At 43.4% G+C, this 15,729-nt stretch overlaps 1 non-coding gene across 1 annotated transcript; it reads right to left on the bottom strand.

Annotated features, from left to right (window-relative positions):
* Window positions 1-12,711: 12,711 nt before the first annotated feature.
* On the bottom strand, window positions 12,712-12,785 carry trnat-agu (transfer RNA threonine (anticodon AGU)). The gene has a single exon. It is a non-coding gene; the product is annotated as a tRNA-Thr (tRNA).
* Window positions 12,786-15,729: the final 2,944 nt, after the last annotated feature.

Below are 15,729 nucleotides of genomic sequence, written 5' to 3'. Positions count from 1 at the left end.
AATTGATGATGCAAGACCCCCACCTCGTCTCACTAATATCTATCAGCGACACTTCACTATTGGGGGTTCAGGCCGTTTTCTCTCTGTCCATTTCGCTTGTCCGTTCACCTGTGCATTCCGACACTGACTGGATTTCTCGCTGTGTTTATCTTTGTGCATCCATCAGTGCGTTGATACATGGATGATTATGTGTGATTTTATTTGTTACGTTAAATAAATTAGGGCTTCAGACAATTCTCGCTCTGACATTGGAGAACTATTGAGCCGAACTTTACAGAGAAGTGTTGTTTACTGTGGTGCTGAAACTTAAAAATCCCAAGAGAAGCAAAAAGGGAAAAGGAGAAAAACTTGTGAGGGAAAATGAGGACAACTCTCAAGGTTTTTACAAGTATATTAAGAGAAAGAAGGGAGGCTTAGTGTAATGTGGGCCGCTTGAAGACAGATGGAGGTGATATTGTAATTGAAAATCAGGAAATGGCAGAGTTGCTAAATTTTTAATTTGCATCGGTCGTCACAGAAATGGATGAGGCTAACATACCAGAGACACGAGGAAAACTGTTAATAAATCAAGGGGATTCAGTACAAGTAAAATAATGGCAATGGAGAAAATAATTAGGCTGAAGATACACAAATCTCCAGGACCTGATGGTCACCATTCCAGGTGATTAAAAGGAACAGGTGAGGAAATTTAGTCATGATCGATCAAAACTCTCTTGATTGAGGAATTGTTATTTAACGAAGCGCAACTGATTGGAAGCTTCTGTTTGAGAAAGATCTCGAAGTGATAATTGAGAGACCGAAAATGAAGCTGTTTGGCAGGAGTGCTGATGCCGTCCGTTGTTCGCTGCTCTCGTATTGTACAATTGTTAAGCGTGCGTTACTTATTTATAGCAGTATGCGCTCCAGAAATGACCAGGTTGTGAGTTCGAGCGTCTTCTAAAATAACCAAACCTTTTACACCGAACATTTTGATCGGAGTTCAAGGTACAAATGGTATCTTCCATCATGCATCTTGTTAACAACCAGTCGTTTTTACAATACGCTCTTGTGGGACAAACGTATGGAGGTCAACAATCGACTTCTTATTTTTCCCCTGTGGGCATTTGCGTTCCTCTGGCCTACCGTCTTGTAATAGCAGGTGCCAGTTTAGTTGTTCACAGCGGGAGAGGGGGCTTTTAGCGGCAGCTCATATGGCAAAGGGGCCGGTACGAGATCTTTAAATCTAAAGAACCAAACAAACAATTCTTCTTTTCTTTAAGCCGATATTCATCGGTTGGAAGTTTCGTGTGGGGAAAATTTGGAAGAGAAATATGCTGCCTGGTTTCACTGTGTCACGGGTGAAATTATTCAGCTTACAGATGTTAATACGCTGAAAGGTCGAGAGGCCTTTTCCAACTCCCGTGTGAGAAAAGTTCAGCTTTTGAGCCTCTGGGTAAAGTGCTATTTTAATTGCTGCTAACGAATGACAAGACATTTGGCACAAACAAGAAGAATTGTAAACTCACGAGTTCACTGTCCATGTTTCTTATATCATGTTCAACAGGAACAAGGATTCTCCTCAACACGTTACTGAGAATTTTATCAAACGGACCTCACGCTCGTTCGACGGCTGCAGGGATAATTCAGAGATCTCCCATGAATATGTACGATGGGAGCTTATATAGTATCGAGCCTGGGTAGCTCAGTCGGTAGAGTATCAGACTTTTAAAGTGGGCAGTGAGCTGAAGGTCCAACGTTTAACTCCCTGTCCAGGCTCCAGATTTCGGAATAGCTGGCAACCTGTGACTTTGGAGGGGGATCTGAGATGTGTTGTCAAAGTTTCGATCGTATCTTGTTTCCCACGGATGGGCAGTAATGCGCCGTCTGAGGCGGTTCCCGATCAGGAATTCAACTTTACTGTATTAGTTCACTGTATTAATTTCGCAAAACTCATTAAACTCTGTAAAAAAGACGAATACTTGATCAAATCGCCATTAATCAACCAGTAACTTTCTGTTTCCGGCTGAAAGAAATGTTAACTTTTTTATGCGTTAATTCACCAGGCAGAATTTAGGGAGTTCAGAGGGGAAGTGAAAAAGGAAATGAGAGGCAAAGAGAAATATGACTATTGACTGACGGCCAACATAAAAGGGAATCCAAAAGACTTCGACAGGCATGCAAACAGTAAACGGGTAGTCAGAGGAGGGGTGAGGCCGATTCGGCACGATAAAGGAGATCTACTCATGGAGGCAGAGGGGATGGCCTTGGTACCAAATGAGTACTTTGTATCTGTCTTTACCAAGAAGACAGAGTCTCAGCAAAGGAAGTTATCGTTGAGATACTGGATGGTCTAAAAATTGATAAAGAAGAGGCACTTGAACGGCTGGCTGTACTGAAAGTAGATAAGCCACCACGTCCGGATGGGATGCATGTTAGGTTGTTGAGGGAAGTAAGGGTGGAAATTGCGGAGGTACTGGCCATAATCTACCAACATCCTTAGATATGTGGGTGGTGCCAGAGGACTGGAAAATTGCAAAGGTTACACCCTTGTCCAAAAAAGGGTGTACGATTAAACCCAGCAACTATCGGTCAGTCAGTTTAACCTCAGTGGTGGGGAAACATTTAGAAACGATAACCCGGGATAGAATTAACAGCCACTTGGACGAGGGTGGATTGATTAGGGAAAGGCAGCACGGATTTGTTAAAGGCAAATCGTGGTTAACTGACATGTTAGAGTTTTTTGATGAGGTAACAGAGAGGATAGATGAGGGCAATTTAGTTGATGTGGTGTATAAGGACTTTCAAAAGGTGTTTGCTAAAGTGCCGCATGGTGGGCTTCTCATCAAGATTGCGGCCCATGGAATAAACGGGGCAGAAACAACATAAATGCAGAATTGACGAACAGAAGGAAACAGATTACTGGTGAACGGTTGTTTTTCGAACTGGCGAGAGTTGTACAGTGGTGTTCCCCAGGGATCAGTGCTGGGACCACTGCTTTTCTTTTATATATTAATGACTTGGACTTGAGTGCACAGAGCACAATTTCAACATTTGCAAATGAAACAAAACTTGGAAGAGTCGTAAAAAATGATAAGGATAGTGATGAACTTCAAATGATATAGACATGCTGGTGGCATGGGCGGAGACGGGTCAGATGAAATTTAACGCAAAAAAAATGCGAAGTGATACATTTCGGTCGGAAAAACGAGGAGAGGCAAAATAAACTCCAGGGCACAAATGCAAAAAGCGGTAGAGGAACAAAGAGGGGTTTATGTGTACAAATCGTTGAATGTGGCAGGGCAGGTTGAGAAAGCGGTTAAAAAGCATACGGGATCCTGGGCTTTAGAAATAGATGTCTTGAGTGCAAAAGTACAAAAGTATAGAAGTCAGGATGAAACTTTATAACACACTGGTTCGAACACAACTGAAATTTTGTGTGGGGTTCGGGACACCGCACTTCAGGAAAGATGTGAAGGCCTTCGAGGGGGTGCAGAAAAAAATACTATCATAATTCCAGGGATAAGGGACTTTACTTACGTGGATAGACCGGAGAATCTGAGGTTGTTCTCCTTGGAACAGAGACGGTTTTGTCGAGATTTGATAGAGGTATTCAAAATCATGAAGGATCCAGGCATGGAAGATGGAGAGAAACTGTTCCCATTGGCGGAAGGGTCAAGAACCAGAGGACATAGATTTAAAGTGATTGGCAAAATAACCAAAGGTGACATGAGGAAAAACTTTTTTACACAGCGAGAGGTTCGGATCTCAATGCACTGCCCGAGGGTGTGATGGAGGCAGATTCAATCATGGCCTTCAAAGGGGAGCTGGATAAGTACTTGAAAGGAAAAAAAAAATCAGGGCTTCGGGGCAAGGCGGGGGAGTGATTCCAGCTGGATTGCTCTTGCAGAGATCTCGCACGGACTCGATGGCGCGAATGGCCTCTTTCCGTGCTATCAGCTTTCTATGATTCAATTCTATGTGTAGGTTGCAATGCAAAGGGAACAGAGCGTGCCATAAATCGGCACGACTCTCAGTATCCTCACAAGCAATGTATTTTAAGAGCAACTAATTCTGAAACGTCTTACTTGATAACTCAAGTCGTGCACTCGAAAGCAATTTGGTAAAGAGAGACTAATATTGGTGACTGGAAATAGTTGGTGCACAACTTGATATTGCTGTCCACCCGAATCGAAAACGAGATTGAATGGATCGAAGTGGTCTGAAAGGATGGCCGATCGGCTGTGGGACGCAACCAACTTTTACACTGGCTGCACCACTAAAGTAACAGCGGCTCGTTGGTCTAGGGGTATAATTCTCACTTAGGGAGTTTCATTGAGTGATATGCGAGAGCTCCCGGGTTCAATTCCCGGATGAGCCCGCAAGTGTTTCTCCTTTTAGTGAAAAGTCACCAATTGTCTTCTCACATCTTTTCAGTTTTGCTGTTGGTGGAACTGAATTATATCCAGAGGATGTTTGAGCTCCAGTGGACTGAATGCCGAAGTTTCGTCGACCCAATACACATGAAGCAAATAAAATGTCTCAAGATGATGAGGAGATTGAAACCGAATTTGGATTTTTCCCAGTTCAGGCGGATATTAGATGACGGGATAGAAAGCCACATATCCAAGTTTGCCGATGACAACAAGATGGGCAGCATTGGAAGCAGTGCAGATGAAAGCATAAAATTACAGAGAGGCATTAATATAATAAATGGATGTGCAAAATTGTGGCAAATCGATATGAATTTCGTCAAGTGTGAGGTCATCCACTTTGGACCTAAAAGGATAAATCAGCGTACTTTCTAAATGGTGAAAAGCTCGAAACAGTGGAGGTCCAAAAAGACTGAGGTGTCCATGAACATACATCATTAAAATGTCATGGACAGGGACAAAAAATAATCAAAAAGGTTAATGGAATGTTGGTCTTTATGTCCAGAGGACTAGAATACAAGGGGATAGGCATTATGATACAGTTATACAAAGCTCTGGTTGGACCACACCTGGAGTATTCGGTTCTGGGCAACGCACCATAGGAAGGATATATTGGCTATGAAGGGAGTGCAGCGTCGATTTACTAGAATGTTACCTGGACTCCAAAGTTGAAATTACGCGGAGAGATGACATAAACTCGGGTTTGCCTCGAATTCAGTTAATTAAGTGCTGATTTGATCGAACTTTTCAAAATATTAAGGGGAACTGATGGGGTAAATAGAAAAAAAAAAATTCCGCCCGTTTGCGTGTCTCGGACTTTCAGGAGTGAAGTTGGGAAACACCTCTGCAAGCAAAGGGAGGGAGAAGTTTGGAATTCTCTTCCGCAAACGGCAGTTGATGCGAGCTCAATTGTTAATTTTAAAACTGAAATTGATAGATTTTTGTTAACCAAAGGCATTAAGGGACACGGGGCTGAGGCGATAATATGCAGTTCGGTTACATATCAAACAGGATCTCACTGAATTGCGCATAAGGCTCGAGGGGCGAAATAGTATACTTTAGCTCCTCAGCGTGGCAAAATGATCCTGCATTGTATCGGGAATCGAACCAAGGTCTCCAGCGTAACAGGTAAGAATTCGACCCCAAGCACCATCAATGCGCGCGTTTGTAACAGCAGCATGTGTCCATTTGGAATCCGATCTGAATGAACATGCCGTTTACAGCTGCGGTGGCCGAGTGTTTAAAGCGTTGCACTCAAAATTCAATTGAGGTTTTCCTGCCCAGGTTTGAATTCTGCTCGCAGAGCTACTGTTTGAAGATCACTTCAGTGCTGAAATAGATTAATTGGAGTTAATTGTCCGCATTTATCTCCCTCCAAGAATGAGAGATTCTCCAGCGTGGCGGGTGCTTTTAATTAGTGTCAGATCTTCTTTTGCAAGATTTCAAGACCAGAGAAGGAATCTCTCCCAGTCTGTAACTTAAATTCTGGTAGTTTGCAAAACCTGACATTTATACTCTTTATTTTCTTTGCATGAATCTCTCTTTCTCTCCCTGTCTCTGTCTCTTGTCTCTCTGTGTTGTCCCCGATGGACTTCTCAGGCTTCCTTGATCGGCGATGGCTGATCTAACCGGCCACACCAGCAGAGAAGGGTAAAGAAAAAAAAAGACTGAGACAGTCGGAAAAGGAAAGGTACAACCCAGCTGATAAATTCACAGCTAATGTATCCACATTCATGGCTGTTCGCTCTCATAGTGAATGAAAGCAGCAATTTGAGTAAACTATGACGGTGCCGAGACAGACGACAATGTCGTTTCAGAGCAATTCATTCTGTAAAGTGTTACTTGATAATAAAAGTCGTCGATTCAAAACGATTCTGATAAAGAGAGACTAATATTGTTGATTTGAAATAATTAGTTTAGAACCTGATATTGCTCCACACGGTATATCGTACAAGAAAGCGAGTTTGAATGGCCATGGTGTTCTGAAAGGATGGCGGATCGGCTGCGTGGCAGCGAAATTTTACACTGGCTGCACGGCTCTGTTGCCAGTTGATCTTTGGATCTGATTCTCGCTCAGGGAGTTTTACTGGCTCAAATCCCGGATGACCCCTGATGTGTCCCCGTTTTTGCTCAAAAATCACCAATTGGCTTCTCACATCTTATCAGCGATGCAAAAGGCAGGTTTGACTTATCTCCAGCAGAGCATGTTTGAACACCAGAGGGCAGAATGCAAAGGGTTTGTCCACGAAAGACACGTGGACGAAATGAAGATAATCTTTCAAGAAGTTGTACAGATTGAAGCCGGCACATGAATTTATCCCAATTCAGGCGATCTCATGGGTACAGATGCAAAAGGTAAAGGAAGCTGCATTGGCCTGGAACCAAACCCCTGGATTCGCCGTCGGCAGGCGAGGGTTCGACCCTGAACCACCAATGCAAACACGGCTGCAGGCTGCACGTGCAGCGTTGGATACAAGTCTGGAACATGCAGTCTGGCAGAGTTCCTGTGATGAGCCTGCGCAGTCTGCAACCGCGTGCTACCTGTGGGTGACCAAACGAGTGGGTCAAGCATGGTCTTGAAATTCACTGAGATTCGAAATCACTTCACACCGCCACTGTAAAATGGTCAAATAAATAAGTGCTGTAGTTACCAGGCAGTATTTACTTCTCTCAGAAATTAAGTGAAAATCCAGCCTCACATACACCTCTAAGATTTCACGACATGCGAAGAATTTCCTTTAAGCTGCAGCTTAAATTCTGTTCAATCACACAATTGGAGATTTCAACTATTTTTCTTTTCATGTATCTGTCTATCTCTGCGTTTCTTCACTTTCGGTGTTGCTCCCTAATGGATTTATCAAGCTTCCTTCAACGGCCAGGTCTGGAAACCCCGGATGGGAAAAGGCTGTCGGATTTTCGTCCAATTGTTGGATTTTGACGGAATGAGTTTTGCTATTTTCCGTCTCCGTTTGCGGAAAATATAAACCCAGATGGGATTTCCCCTCCTCGGGTCCCGTCACCTTCGGGTAATGGGAAAGAACCCGATCGATCACTCGGTCTTAATATCTGTATTCTCATTGTTTCACAATAAAATTACTGGGTTACAGAAATTAATACACAACAGACATATTCGAAAACTAGAAGCACGTGGGATTAAAGGGTCGGTGGTAACGTGGGCAAGTAATAGGCTGAGGGACAGGAGGCAGAGGTTCGTAGTGAACGGATGTTTTTCTGAATGGGGAGAAATATGCAGTGGAATCCTCCAGGGGTCGGCATCAGGACTATTGCTTCTCATGTTATATTTAAATGACTTGGATGTGGGAATAGGGAGTACAATTTCAACGTTTGCGGATGATACAAAACTTGGCAACGGAGTAAATAGTGACGACGATAATAGCAGACTTCAGGAGGACACAGACAGACTGGTGAAACGGTCAGTCACGTGACAGATTTAACGCCGATCAGTGTGAAGTGATGCACTTTTGGATGAAGAACATGGAGAGGCAGTATAATCTAAATGGAACAATTTATGCGGGGTTCCAAGAGCAGAGGGACCTGGGAGTTCATATTCATAAAACAGGGCAAGTTGATAAGGCGGTTAAGAAAGCGTATGGGATATTGGCTTTGTAAATAGGGGCATTGAATATAAAAAAGGAAATCATACGAATCCTTACAAATCAGTGGTTAGGCCTCAGCTGAAGTATATTGCACAGGTCTGGGCACCACACTTTAGGATAAAAAGGCATTGAAGAGGATTCAGAGCAGGTTGACCTGGATGATACCAGTGATGAGGGACTTCGGTTATATGGAGAGATTGGTGAAGCTGGGATTGTTCTCCTTACAGCAGAGATGGTTAACGGGAGACCTAATAGAGATATTCAAAATAGTGAGGGGTTTTGAAAGAGCAAGTAGGGAGAAACTGTTTCCGTCTGGCAAGTGGGTCGGTAACCAGAGATCACAGATTTAAAATAATTGGGAAAAGAACGAGAGGGGAATTGAGGAGAATTTTTTTCACACAGAAGGTTGATAAGATCTGGAACGCACTTCCTGAAAGGGTGGTGGAAGCAGATTCCATGGGATCACTCAAAAGGCAATTGGACAAAATTGAAGAGGACTAATTTGCAGCATTATTGGGAACAATCTGGGGTGTGGGTCTAATTTGGACAGGTCTTCGAAAAAGCCGACACTGGCACGACGGCCGAATAGCCTCCTTCTGTGCTGTAAGATTCTATGATTCGATGATTACCTTCTGAATCATTGTCATTGATGCTATTCAGCGTTGAGCAACCAAGAAAATTATAACCGTGATATTCGGCTTCTCCATTCCCTTATGAATATCGCAGCTTATAATGTCCAGGCGGGGGTGGGTCTGAATGGGGGATTGAGTGCGGAGATTGGAATGGAAGTCCAGCAGAATGAACTTGGCCTCATCAGTTCTTGTTACTTTTCCAACCAGTTGCCCGAAGCAGGCGGTGAACCTTCTTCTCGAGAGAGGATCGTCATTTCAGTTCAGAAGGAAAAAGGTATCAAGAAAATCGGGTAAAACGCACACAGAATGATCCGGGGCTTTTTGCACATCCCTTTTAAACAGACACAGACACGGAATAATCCGGAACTTACAGGACGTCCCTTTTTAACAGACACAGACACGGAATGATCCGGGACTTACAGCACATCCCTTTTTAACAGACACAGACACTGAATGATCCGGACATAAATCATCATGATGGTACATACGTTTCTCTTAGGTTGAACATAAGATTTACTCTTTTTACAATGACACCACTGTACAATCTGATACTTCGCGTCCTTACAATCTCAACACCTTCCTGGAAGGAACTGTTGCTGATTTCAGCAAATAATGCAAAACCCTCTGTCTGCCGTTTCGAGAAGGATGGGTCTTTGACCAGACCTTCTGTGTGGATTGGAGAGAAATAAAACTTAAACACAATAACGACGAGGATGGGACTCAAACCGACGCGTGCATAGCACAATGGATTAACAGTCCATCGCCTTAACCTCTCGGTCACCTCGTCGCACGCAAAAATATGCGAAAGCCCCTTTATTCAAAATTAAAATACTGGCTATGTTGCCAACCTGAAATCAAAACTGTAAATGTGTATATCCTCAGCAGGTCAGGCAGAATCTTTAAACATAGAAACAGAGTTAACGTTTCAGGTCGATGGCCATCACATGATTATTCCAACTCACTCAACTTGCGCCTTGTAAATGGTTGAACGGCTTTTGGAAATTAGAAGGTGATTCACTCGCCGCATGATATCCAGCCTCTGAACTGCTTTTGTAACCATAGTATTCATGTGGCTGGTCCAGTTAAGTTTCTGGTTAATGGTAACCAATAGTATGTTAATGGTGGGGGATTCGGCGATGTTAATACCGAATCCCCACAGAAGAGATTTACTGTAAAGATTCCAGGGATGAGGGGCATAAGTTTCATGGATAGATTGGAGAAGCTGGGGTTGTTCTGCTTGGAACAGAGACGGTTACGAGGAGATTTAATAGAGGTATTCAAAATGATGAAGGATCTGGACAGAGTAGAAAGAGATAAACTGTTCCTATTGGTGGAAGGTTCAAGGACCAGATAACATATATTTAAGGTGTTTGGCAAAAGAAACAAAGGTGGCATGAGGAAAAACTTTTCTACACAGCGAGTGTTTCGGGTCTGGAATACACCGCCCGAGGGGGCGGTGGGGGCAGATTCAATAATTGTCTTCAATAAGGAACTGGATAAGTATTTGAAACGAAAGAAAATACAGGGCTACAGGGAAAGGGTGGGGGAGTGGGGCTATCTGGATTGCAATTGCAGAGAGCCGGCACGGACTCGATCTGCCGAATGGCCTCTTTTCGTGCTGTGACCTTTCTTTGATTCTATTCTATTTGTCGGAGGCGATGCAAAGCGACCGGAGCGTGACGTAAATCGACCTGATCATGTACATTCTCTGAAAATAAATCTTAGTGTGATGCAAAGAAGAAATTCATAATTATGGTCCATATCTTTTATATTATACTGACTATAAGAGGTACTCGGTTCACCAGGCCGCCATTGTGCACATTGGTTGAAACTTCACCTCGATCACCCCTTAAAGTCCCAACACCTCCGGGTAAGATACAGTTGGGTGATAATCCAGACTTTGCTGAATTGTTCAAACACGTGTAACCAGCAATGCGGAAAAGCACTTCTTACCAATGAAGGGTTTTTGGTGAGGCGGCCAAAATGAAAAGCTCTACAAATTTTGGCAGCAGTGCGATTCGCACCTACATAATTCAGAAATGGAAGTCAGCATCTTGGACAACAAAGCTACTCACACACACGGCAAACCATTCAGTTCGGATGACAAAAGTCATCAAGCTGAAACATTACCTCTGGTTCTTTCTCCACAGGCGCTGCCTGACCTGCTCAGCGTTTTCAGCATTTTCTGTTTTCATTCTTGTGATTTCACAATGGCCGTTTTCCTGAAAACACCCAATTTGACCCAAGGACAAAGCTCCAACTTCACTTTCCCCACGCGCTGAAAGTCTGCGGTTTCGGAACAAAATCTCCTCCGCGACGAACATTCAAAGGACCTTTCGCTCACGGCCAACCTCCTGTCATCGACACTTTTTCACCATTGCCGCTCTTTTCATTTCACCTCATTCCTTTACAATCGGACATTTCCACAGACCTATTACGATCAAGCGGAACATTTCCGACTTTCCTGCACCGCCCAGATTGCTAAAAGTGCAGCTTTCATCCGTCTTTCGCAGCTATATCGCGCCGCCCGTCTCTAACGCAAATCAACTGCTCGGGGAAAAGCGCGAACGACCATGGAAACAAAACCCAGTTCTTCAGTTAACATCCCCCGTGTCACAAGATACCCCATGGAAATTTCACGGAAAAGTATGCGCTCTCCTTCCGAATGCCAGCCCTGCTTTCTTTGAGCTTGTCTCTGGAGCAGATCGAAATGTATCGACTGGTTTCAAGGCACAAATGAACATTGATGCGAACGGGACATGTGCCCCCGAGAAACAGCGGTCGATGCAGTGCAAACTTAAAGGTGTAAGAATGTGAAAGTGAATGTTAGAGTAGGCAAGGCCGCATGAAAGTCTCAATGAAATAGACCATGATTGTGGAACGAAGAAAAAGCTGGAGGCAGCGGCGGGACTGAATTTTGGATCATCCAACAGAGACACATGAGAGAACAAAAACAGGATACAGACAAAGGTGCTGGCGCAGAAAGAAAAAGCACGAAATAAGAGGAATGAAATGATAGTGAAAGAAAGAATGGGAGAGAGGGAGGTGAAAGGAAGAAAGAGAGAAAGAAAGATAGAAGGGAGAGACAAAATCAAGCGTGCAATACTCAGCCCGCAAATGGGCGCTGCTCCCAATCGGCTACACTTCGCCCCACAGACCCTCATCCCATTCATACCGTCCTACAATACACTGTCAATGCTGTTCAGTGAAACAGAGAGTTTAAAGGTATAAAGACACTCACACCGTCCTACAATCCACTGTCAATGCTGTTCAGTGAAACAGAGAGTTTAAAGGTATAAAGACACTCACACCGTCCGACAATACACTTTCAATGCTGTGCAGAGAGACAGAGAGTTTAAAGGTATGGAGATACTCACCTTTTTTTTTCAAAAGTAGCACATCCCAGGAATAAGAGAGAGCGTGAGTTTGCTCTCCTGGTGCAGCTGAGGCTTGTCAGTCAAGAGTCCCCTCCTCCCAGTATTGGCTGTGGAGGAAGTACAGTGTAGATTTAATGGAATACCTTCAGCCTGACCGAGGTTATTCTGACTGGCCAGTAATTACTCGATCGATCTCTTTCTCCCTTTTAAACAACGGTACATCTTTAGCGGTCCTCCAATCCTTCGGCATCACACCTGGAACCAGGGAGGATTGGAAAACGATGGTCAGAGCCTCCGCTATTTCCTTCCTTTCTTCTATTAACAGCCTGGGATATATTTCGTCAGGGCCCGGGGATTCAGGTGGAGTGATTTGGGAACTTTCATTTTCCAGTTTGCAAAAGTTTGCACCGCTGGTCAAGATCACAAGTCTCGGTCAGAATTAGGACGACTTCCGGGTTTAAACTTCAAATCGTGAATTATACCCCGACCCCAACGAGACCAGAAACAAGAACGTGTTACAGACACATTCAATGAGAGGTCTGTCTGAATAATGAAAGTGCGTTTTTGAGCAGTCATCTTGATATCTGTTCCAGCCTGAAACCTGAACAAATCCAAACACCACAGTGTTATTTTGTCGCTTAATTCCACAAATTAGGTGAAAATAATAAGTTGCATAAGGCACTGCTGGGAGTTGAACCCAGGATCCCCTGTTTACTAGACAGATGCTTTAACCAGCTAAGCCACAGCGCCAATTGGTGACAACTTATTCACACCTCCTCTCAATAACATCTATCAGCGACACGTTACTGTCTGTTCGGGGTTCAGACCGTTTGATTTTGTCGATTTCGCTTGTCCGTTTCCCTGTGAATCCCGATACTTCCTGCATTTTTTCGCTGTGTTTATCTTTGTGCATCCATCAGTGCATTGATACACCGATGATTATGTGTGCTTGTGTTTGTTACATTAAATAAATTAGGGGATCAGACAATTCTCTCTCTGACAGTAAAGAACTAATGAGCTGAACTTTATTGCAAAGTATTATTTCTTGCGGTGCTGAAACTAAAAACCGGAAGAGGAACCATCAGGGAAAAGGAGAAAAACCTGTGAGGGAAAATGAGGACAACAATCAAGATTTTTACCAGTACATGAAGAGAAAGAAGGGTGACTAAGAGTAATGTGGGCCCTTTAAAGACAGATGGAGGTTATATTGTAATTGAATATCAGGAAATAGCAGAATTGCTAAATATTTACTTCACAGAAAAGGATGAGGATAACATACCAGAGACACGAGGACAACTGTAAATAAATCATGGGGATTCAGTACAAGTAAAATAATGGCAATGGAGAAAATAATTAGATTAAAGATAGACAAATCTCCAGGACCTGATCGTTACCACCCGAGGGGACGAAGAGGAATAGGCGAGGAAATTGTACATGCTTTAGTCATGATCGTTCAAAATATCTTGATTCAGGAATTGGTCCTTTGATTGAAACATTGTCAATGTCACTCCATTATTTAGGATGGGTAGCAGAGATGAAGTTGGAAATTATAGACCCATTAGTCTGACGTCCGTGGTGGGGACGTTACCAGTATTCGTTATTAAGGAAGGAATGCCTGAGCACTTGGATAAATATGAAGTAATCAGAGAGAACCAGCATGGATTTATAAAGTCAAGTCCAACAAAGCGAGTTGAACTTTTTGAAGATATATCTAACGTGGTAGATAATGGAGTGTCTATGGATGTTATATAATATTGAATTCCAGAAGGATTCGATAAGGTACCACAGAAGATACTGTTAACATAAATGGGAGCGCGTAGAATTTAAAGCAACCTATCGAAACGGGTTGGGAGTTGGTTAGAAGGTGGGAGGAAGAGACCCGGTGCATAAATGACGTAGACGACGGAATAGACTGCCGCATATTCTGGCGATTTGGAGGAGGGGACCGAGTGTAACGCATCAAAGTTTGCAGATGATACAAAGATGGGAGGGAAAGTAGAGAGTGAGGAGGACATAAAAAACCTTCAAGGGGATATCAACAGGCTGGGTGAGTGGGCGGAGATTTGGCAGATGCAATGCAATATTGGAAAATGTGAGGTTATGCACTTTGGCAGAAAAAATCAGAAAGCAAGTTATTATCTTAATGGTGAGAAACTAGAAAGTACTGCAGTACAAAGAGATCTGGGAGTCCTCGTGCAAGAAAGTCAAAAAGTTAGTATGCAGGTGCAGCAGGTGATCAAGAAGGCCAACGGAATGTTGGCTTTTATTGCTAGGGGGATTGAATATAAAAACAGGTAGGTATTGCTGCAGTTATATAAGGTATTGGTGAGACCGCACCTGGAATACTGCATACAGTTTTGGTGTCCATACTGAAGAAAAGACATACTTGCTCTTGAGGCGGTACAAATAAGGTTCACTCGGTTAATCCCGGGGATGAGGGGGTGGACATATGAGGAGAGGTTGAGTAGATTGGGACTCTACTCATTGGAGTTCAGAAGAATGAGAGGCGATCTTATTGAAACATATAAGATTGTGAAGGGGCTTGATCGGGTGGATGCGGTAAGGATGTTCCCAAGGATGGGTGAAACTAGAACTCGGTGGCATAATCTTAGAATAAGGGGCTGCTCTTTCAAAACTGAGAGGAGGAGAAACTTCTTCACTCAGAGGGTAGTAGGTCTGTGGAATTTGCTGCCCCAGGAAGCTGTGGAAGCTACATCATTAAATAAATTTAAAACAGAAATAGACAGTTTCCAAGAAGTAAAGGGAATTAGGGGTTATGGTGAGCGGGCAGGAAATTGGACATGAATTTAGATGTGAGGTTAGGATCAGATCAACCATGATCTTATTGAATGGCGGAGCAGGCTGGAGGGGCCGATTGGCCGACTCCTGCTCCTATTTCTTATGTTCTTATGTTCTTATATCCACGTTTGTCGCTGACACCAATTTAGGTGTCACAGTGAATATTGTAAATGGAAGCATAGGGAAACTGAAAGATTAAGTGAGTTGGCAAAATTGCGGCAGATGGAGTTACATAGAATTACAAAGAATGTACATCACGGAAACAGGCAATTCGGCCCAACTAGATTATGCCGGTGTTTATGCTGCAGACAAGCCTCCGCCAACCCCTCCTCATCTAACCGTATGTGCAGACCCTTATATTCCTTTCTCCTCCATGTGTTTATCGAGCTTCGCCGTCAACGAATCCATGCTATTCGCCTAAACTACTCCTTGTGGGAGCGAATTGCACATTCTAACCACTCTCTGGGTGAATGTGTTCCTCTTGAATGCCATATTGAATTAAATAGTGACTACCTTATAATCATGGCCCCAATGATTTGGAGTCCCCGCATTCACAAGTGCAAACACCTTATCTACGTCTAACCTATCAAACCCTTGCATAATCTTAAAGTCCGATATCAGGTCACCCCTCAGCCTTCTCTTTTCTATACAGAAGCGCCCCAGTCTGTTCAAACTTTCAAAATGGGCAAGTGTGAGCTCATCTACTTTGGACTGAAGTAAGATAGATCAGAGTATTTTCTAAATGGTGAGAATCTAGGAACTGTGGAGGAGCAGAGAGATTTAGGGGTCCAAGTACAGAAATCGCTAAAAGACAGTGGAATGTTAGAAAAATGAATTTAAATGTCTCATGGCATGTTGGCCTTTATTTCATGGAAACCGGGATTCAAAGGGGGGA

The sequence above is a fragment of the Heptranchias perlo genome, chromosome 20 (assembly GCF_035084215.1).
Source record: "Heptranchias perlo isolate sHepPer1 chromosome 20, sHepPer1.hap1, whole genome shotgun sequence".
NCBI lineage: Eukaryota > Metazoa > Chordata > Chondrichthyes > Hexanchiformes > Hexanchidae > Heptranchias > Heptranchias perlo.
This window is presented reverse-complemented; position numbering and strand designations above follow the sequence as displayed.